The 8,240-nt window shown below is 42.4% G+C and overlaps 1 pseudogene; it reads left to right on the top strand.

The window, feature by feature from the left end:
- The first annotated feature begins 6,802 nt into the window (after nucleotides 1-6,802).
- On the top strand, nucleotides 6,803-7,881 carry LOC124078257 (dual specificity protein phosphatase 1-like; annotated as a pseudogene).
- The last annotated feature ends 359 nt before the right edge of the window (nucleotides 7,882-8,240 follow it).

Here is an 8,240-nt window from a genome sequence, read left to right as displayed (position 1 = left end):
GGGCAAATAACCGGTATTCTACTCCTTTGATACCTAGCTTTGTTAAACCCTCCTCCTATGGGGCAATTCCTTTTAAAATGTCCTGTTTGTTCACAATTGTAGCATGTTTTTGGCCTGGCATCTGAAGCCTGTTGTACTGCAGCTGCCAAGACTTGCCCTTGTTCATTAATGTCTCTACATAATTTAATATATGTGTTTAAATCTCCACGTTTCCATGGTCTAATGACCTCTCTGCACCAACAATTTGCTTGCTCATAAGCCAGTTGTTTAATTAATGGCATTGTTTGTTCTGTATCCCCAAAAACTCTGGTAGCTGTTTGAATAAGCCTATCTACAAATTCAGCGTAAGGTTCATTAGCTCCCTGTATTACCTTAGATAATTGACCTTGTAAATCTCCATGTCCTTGTAAAGTCTTCCATGCCCTAACTGCATCTGCAGCAATTTGTGCATATATAGCAGGATCATATTCAATTTGTTGCCATTGACCCTCATAAGGTCCTTTTCCTAACAACATATCTAGATTTCTTTGAGGGTAACCAGCTGCTGCATTTCACCTAGCCGTCTCCATGCAAAATTCCTCATTGGCAACCTTCCGTAACAAATATTGTCCTCCATTTAGCACAGATTTACACATGCTAGCCCAATCTGCTGGCGTCATGTCCAAGTTGGTAATGGATTCGACCATGCTTACAGTGAAGGGTGCTTGAGGACCATAGGTTGTTACATCCTCCTTTAACTGCTTCACTGTTTTGAAATCTAAAGCATGGTGAATTCGCTGCCCTCCTGCCTGCTCAAGTACAGGGCATGCTAATCTTTGAGGTCCTGTCTCAGGATCCCATCTATCAACTACAGGGGTTGAGGGCCACTCAGCTGTCTCTATAGGTGGAGCTGTTGGTTGAATTACACCCTCTGGTGATAGAACGGTGTTAGTAGCAGCCTCCTTTTGTAGCTTTTTCCCTAATAGCTGTTTCTCCTCTAAGCTTTCTTTAAATTTTCTTCCTCTGTCTGACTAGCTCGAGAGAACTTCTCTTTTGCTTGATCTAAAATGTCTTTCTCCATGGTCTGAACCTCTAACAATTTACTTAACACTCTTTCAGTTTGTTTTTTACTAATTTCTAATCTATTATAAAAATAACGCAACCCAATAAGATAACACAAAACAAAACCGAAACAGAATGGAACAAAAAATCGTTGTATCAATTTTCCTATTTTCTTGACATGTGCATTTGTGGTCTATTTCTATCTCTTCCTCAGGGGTGAACAACTTCAAACATTGAGCCAACCATTTTTCCTAGTTTACCTGAGAAAATTCTAGGGATAGGCAGCTTGAAACAAAAACAAAACAAATCAAAACAAGAACACATTGTTTTTTAAAATGGTCACCCATTCTCTCGCCTTTCCTTAGGGGCAAGCAATTTCACTTACCCCCAAGCTTCAGGCATTCCCCGCATGGGCCACCAAATTCCGCATTCTGGCTGGGCACAAATCACGAGCCACTGAAGCAGGAACAGAATTTATTTTTGAACTCCACCAGCAACTCCTCCCGAAAGCCACGAGGCTCGTCCTGGACCCAGCCACTGGAAATATCTCCTCTGGAAATCCCTCCTCCTGCACTTCTCTCTCCAACCAATGGGAACTCTCGGGGAATCCCTGGGAATCCCCAGGAGGACTCCAAAGTAGCGCGAGAACTCAAAAGTAGCAGCCGAGGCGGATAGTAATGCCTTGCCTGTCAATCAATACTGTTGGCAAAATGCCAGGGGCCATAAAGACTTGGCCATGGCTCTCAGCAAAAACCTTTTAATCTCTATGAAATAGACATTATCGGCCACTGTTAACCATTAATCCTGCAGTAAAGTTTGAGTGGTTTTACTATGGGGTAGTTCTTGATTGATGCCTATCAGTTTAAGAAATATAAACCATTCTCAGGTCACTGAAGACACCTAGCCAAAGACCTGAAACTGGTGATTTTTACCTATCTTCCAGAATCAGTTAATGAATTGAGAATAGACAGCTTTAAGGTATTTGAATCAAGTTGAAAACTACATGAAATAGCTTCTGTAGTGCATTTAGTTTTATCACCACCTGCAGAACAAGATCTAGTTGACCAGAGTCAAAGATTACCATGCTTTAATTTGAAGCTCTCATTTATTTTTTCTAAATGTTTAATATATTCTTTATTGCTCTAAGTTTCTAGATTTGATAATATACACTTGATATCCATGATATTAATCTCCTATCCTTAATACTGGTGTCTGCATCACTAACTACTCCTTGGGATGCATCTAGTATCTGGCTTTAATTTTCTTATGATTTAGCTAAAAGATAAGTAAAAAATCCTCAGTTCTGTTAGAACCAGTTCTTCTAATGAATTATTCAGTATCTTGGATGATTAGATTCAACTACCAAGAAACTTAGATTGAAAATATTACAATAGAACAGACAGACAAACATGTCATTTACAAACAACATCTAGGATGGGAGATTCTGGTGTTTGCAAAAACCAAAAAACAAAACTAATGAATAATGATAACATTTAAGGACTTTTTTCAATAGTAGTTAGCTTTTATGACAGAACTTTTACCAAAATAGAGCTTGAATATGATTTAAAAATATGCTATACAAGGGGGCAGTTTCAAGATGGAGGAATAAAGGAGGTTGCTTTCTTGGCTGCTCAGTGGTGTGAAGCCATTAAAGCAGACAGGCAGCTTCGCAACAAGGTAGGTGAATGAAAACAAAGGATGGGGGTGAGGAAAACTTACTGGAATTTCATATTGGACATTCAAAGCAGATTGGGGACTCAGGGTGTTGAATACAATAACATAAAGAAAAAATCTCCAGTGCTACACCTGCTTCCATGGCCAGAGGCACCAGCCAGAGCAGTCACTCTGTGAGCACAGTGGAGAGAGAGGAATTTAAAAAGAAATCCACATTTTTAGGACGACTGAGGCATGTTTGTGTACAGAGAATTTAGAGATCATAGACATTGGCCAATTAAACTGAAAAGTGCTGCGCAGTAAGTAGCCTTGTATAGGAAACAAACTGCATCTCTCCTAGCAGTATGTGGAGGACAGAAGAAGGAGATGTTTTGCAAGTGAAGCTTAGTGACTCGTAGCTGAGGGAGCTGAGTCCTGGAAATACAGGACAAGCAAACCCATGCCACAAAACATAGAATGTGCCTAAGTGACCAGGAGAAAATCAAATGTGAAAAGAGGTTATAGGGAACAAATGGTCACAGAAAACCACATGGCTCTTCCCTTCCCCCTCTCATCTGTCTGCTTGTTGAACTAGCTGGGAGAGACAAGCCTGGCAGAGAATTCAAAAGGGCCAGGGCAGGAGAGACTGAGTTTGGAGACTGAACCCAAGACCAGGAAACTTGGGGTGTGCAGGTGACATAATGAACTAAGAATTGGCTCCTCCACCACATGAGTGGAATCCAGGGGAGATCCTGGAGTACAGTTTTTCAGTGTGGACCAGCAATTCCTGGACCCTGGAGTGTGCTGATTTAAAATCTCCAGACCAATTGGCATCCAGAGAAGAGCCTGGAGCTTATCACACCCCTCCAGGAGTTCTGCCTAATGGATTACCTCTCTCACCCTAAAAATACCATGTGGAGGGTGGAGCAAGCATCATGCTCTAGACATCCCCATATAACTGCTGAGAAGGGAAGCTGAGAATATTTTGAACTCCAATGGAATCAATTCTTTAACTTTTGATTGACATCTTTTTATTTTGTTTTGTTTATCATTTTTTTCTCTGCTTAATTATGACATTGATGGTTCATGTACATTAAAACATATTCAATTTCCCCCCTCATTTCTAGCATTTTTGAAATAATTTATTTTTCATGGATCAATTGTTTTCAGAACTAGGATGATTGATTAAAATAGTTCAGGTTTTTTGTATCTTTTAATTTTTTTAAATTTTTACTTTATATATATTTTTTCTCTCACTTCTCTGTTTCCCTTGAATCTCTTTCTCTTTTTTTCTACTAATAGCCAATCTCTATTCTTTCACTCTTCCTTAAATTTTAAAATTGTATCCATCACATCTTACATCACTTCTGTTCTCTCCTTATCCACCATTTAAAATTGTAAACTATTTTCAAACTTACTGTTTTTATTGTAGGCAACAATTGATAATATAATTTCTGTTTATTGTGCCAATATTGTAGAGGTCATAGCAGAAAACATTTGGTTTAATGCTGTATATTGTTTGCATTGGTTGTTGTTATCATTTGTCTCCCTCTAAATGGTGAGGTACTGGAAACCTTCAAGGACATGATAAGTCTATAGGGCAGAAACTCTACTGCCTCATATACCTACTATTTCATAGGTATACATACAAAAAACAAAAACAACAACAACAACAACAACAAAAAAAAACAACAACAAGGAAACAGATTACTCCAAACAAACAAGTATACCTCAATAATAAAATCCATTGCCACCACATTAGAAGAAAGGTCAGAGAAAGAGTTTAGAATGTACATAATTAAACTAATCTATAAGGTAAAGGACAACGTAGGGTTTGATATCAGAGAGAATAAAAAAGAAAATCAGATACAGGAGGCTTACAGGAACCAAAATATACAAAATTACAATAGCCCCATGCCAAGAAACATGTTATGAAAATTCCTAACATACAAAATTAGGATAGTATTTTAAAGGCTGCCAGAGAAAAATTCCAAGTCATGTTTGGAGGGAAGCCAATCCAGACTTCAGCTCATTTCTCAACCCAGACCCTCAAAGCTAGGAGGTCTTGGAATAATATATGTCAAGCTCTGAGAAAAAAAAAAAAGAAGCCAGCTAAGAATACTGTATCTATCAAAATTAAACTTCAGAATTAATGATAAAATAAAAACCTTCCATGATAAACAAAATTGGAAAGAATTCACAACTAGAAAGCATGCTCTACAAAACATACTCAATAAAATATTACATGAAGAAGTGAAAAATAGGGGATCCAACATGGCGGCGAGATGGGAGGCAGCACTTTCAGTACCTCCTCAACAATGGGATCAGAGAGACAATAAGATAACAAACAACCCAATCAACAAATGGGCCAAGGACCTGAACAGACACTTCTCAGAGGAGGACATACAATCAATCAACAAGTACATGAAAAAATGCTCACCATCTCTAGCAGTCAGAGAAATGCAAATCAAAACCACCCTAAGATACCATCTCACTCCAGTAAGATTGGCAGCCATTATGAAGTCAAACAACAACAAGTGCTGGCGAGGATGTGGGGAAAAGGGTACACTTGTACATTGCTGGTGGGACTGCAAATTGGTGCAGCCAATTTGGAAAGCAGTATGGAGATTTCTTGGAAAGCTGGGAATGGAGCCACCATTTGACCCAGCTATTCCCCTTCTTGGTCTATTCCCTAAAGACCTAAAAAGAGCATGCTACAGGGACACTGCTACATCAATGTTCATAGCAGCTCAATTCACAATAGCAAGACTGTGGAACCAACCCAGATGCCCTTCAATAGACGAATGGATTAAAAAAATGTGGCATTTATACACAATGGAGTATTACTCTGCATTAAAAAATGACAAAATCATAGAATTTACAGGGAAATGGATGGCACTAGAGCAGATTATGCTAAGTGAAGCTAGCCAATCCCTAAAAAACAAATGCCAAATGTCTTCTTTGATATAAGGAGAGTAACTAAGAACAGAGTAGGGACGAAGAGCAGGAGAAGAAGATTAACATTAAACAGAGATGAGAGGTGGGAGGGAAAGGGAGAGAAAAGGGAAATTGCATGGAAATGGAAGGAGACCCTCAGGGTTATACAAAAGAACATACAAGAGGAAATGAGGGGAAAGGGAAAAATAATATAAGGGGGAGAAATGAAGGTCAGTAGAGGGGGTAGAGAGAGAAGAGGGGTGGGGAGGGGAGGGGAGGGGGGATAGTAGAGGATAGGAAAGGTAGCAGAACATGACAGTCACTAGTATGGCAATATGTAAATCAATGGATGTGTAATTGATGTGATTCTGCAATCTGTATATGGGCTAAAAATGGGAGTTCATAACCCACTTGAAGCAAAGTGTGAAAGATGATATATCAAGAACTATGTAATGTTTTGAACAACCAACAATGAAAAAAAAGAAGTGAAAAATAAAAGTGAAAACCAACAAAGAGAGGCACTATACTAGAAGAATAGTTAATCAAAGGAGAAACTAATTCAAATTAAAAAACAGAAATAAATCAAAGTGACAGGAAATAAATATCATATCTCAATAATAACAATATTGAATCTAAATGGGCTAAACTCTTCAGTCAAAAGACATAGACTGGAAGATTGGATTAAAAAATAAAACTCAACAATATGCTATCTCCAAGAGACCTAATAGGCAAAGACATCCACGGACTGAAGGCAAAAAGATGTGAAAAAAACATATCATTCATATTGATCTTGTAAACAAGCAGAAGTTTCTATCTTCATATCAGACAAAGTGGACTTCAAGCCAAAGTTAATCAGAAGGGACAAAGAAGGACACAGCAGCACATGGATCCTTCTCTAAAACAGACCATATCTTAAGCCACTAAGAAACTTTTAGCAGCGAAGGACCAGCCCACAGCCGGGTGCTGCAGGCTGATGGCAGGGCGGATGGGGTGGCAGCGAGCAAGCGAGGCCCGGAGTCCTGCTAGCACCCCTTGCTAGGTCCGAGAGCAGGTTCTGTTTCAGCACAGAGACCCAGGGTCTGGCTTTTCCTCAAAAGCTGCCGCCCTGCCCTTGACTTCCAAGGACAAAGAGCAGCGAGGATCAGGCATGCTGGGGGCGCTGGGGCTGGTCATGGTCATGGAGTTGGGCACACTGGACGCTGCAGGCCTGCGGGCGCTGCTGCGGGAGCGCGGGGCGCAGTGCCTGCTGCTGGACTGCACCTTCTTCGCCATCAACGCCGGCCACATCACGGGCTCCATCAACGTGCGCTTTAGCACCATCCTGAGGCGTGCCTGGAGCACATCGAGCCCAACACCAAGCTTCACGGCCGCCTGCTGGCAGGTGCCCAGCACGCTGTGGTTCTGCTGGACGAACGCAGCGTCGCCCTGGAAGGTGCCAAGCGCGACAGCACCTTGGCCCTGGCCGCTGGAGCGCTGTGTGGCGAGGCACGGGCCGCGCAAGTCTTCTTCCTCAAAGGAGGGTATGAAGCTTTTTCAGCTTCCTGCCCTGAGCTCTGTAGCAAACAGCCGACCCCCATGGGGCTCAGCCTTCCCCTGAGTACTAGTGTCCCTGACAGCGCAGAATCTGGATGCAGTTCCTGCAGCACCCCACTTTATGACCAGGGTGGCCCAGTGGAGATCCTGCCCTTCTTGTATCTGGGCAGTGCCTACCATGCTTCCCGCAAGGACATGCTGGATCCTTGGGCATCACTGCCCTGATCAATGTTTCGGCCAATTGCCCCATTCACTTTGAGGGCCACTACCAGTACAAGAGCATTCCCGTGGAGGACAACCACAAGGCGGACATCAGCTCCTGATTCAACGAGGCCATTGACTTCGTAGATTCCATCAAGAATGCTGGGGGAAGGGTGTTCGTCCACTGCCAGGCGGGCATTTCCTGGTCAGCCACCATCTGCCTCGCTTACCTCATGAGGACTAACCGGGTGAAGCTGGACGAGGACTTTGAGTTCGTGAAGCAGAGGCGAAACATCATCTCCCCCAATTTCAGCTTCATGGGCCAGCTGCTGCAGTGCGAGTCCCAGGTGCTGGCCCCGCACTGCTCGGCCGAGGCCGGAGCCCTGCCATGGCTGTGCTGGACCAAGGCACCTCTACCACCACCATCTTCAACTTCCCTCTCTCCATCCTGTCCACTCCATGAACAGTGCCCTCAGCTACCTTCAGAGCCCCATCACCACCTCCCCCAGCTGCTGAAAGGCCCTGGAGGCAAGGAGCTTCCCTCCCACTAGGACCACAGGCTCTTCCTCCAGAAGAGAGGCAGTAACTCCAGAGATGGGCTTGAGAGTGCTGGTCCTTATTTATTTAATTTCACCCAAGTTCCCTGGGTTTTCTTTCTCTTATCTCTTCATTAGCTTGGCTAAGAGTTTAGCTGATATGCAGATGATGACTCACAATAGGTGATGGGTGAGGGAGAGAGAAGGGGAGGTTCACTGGATTGGACAGGGCAGAGTGGGGGGTAAGGAAGGAGACTGGAAATGGAAAGACAGAATGAATCAGACATAACTTCCTATATTCATATATGAATACATGACCAGTGTAATTTCACATCATGA

This window comes from Marmota monax, unplaced genomic scaffold, assembly GCF_021218885.2.
Source record: "Marmota monax isolate L192 unplaced genomic scaffold, Marmota_monax_Labrador192_F-V1.1 WCK01_AAM20220418_F8-fsc00175, whole genome shotgun sequence".
Taxonomy (NCBI): domain Eukaryota; kingdom Metazoa; phylum Chordata; class Mammalia; order Rodentia; family Sciuridae; genus Marmota; species Marmota monax.
This window is presented reverse-complemented; position numbering and strand designations above follow the sequence as displayed.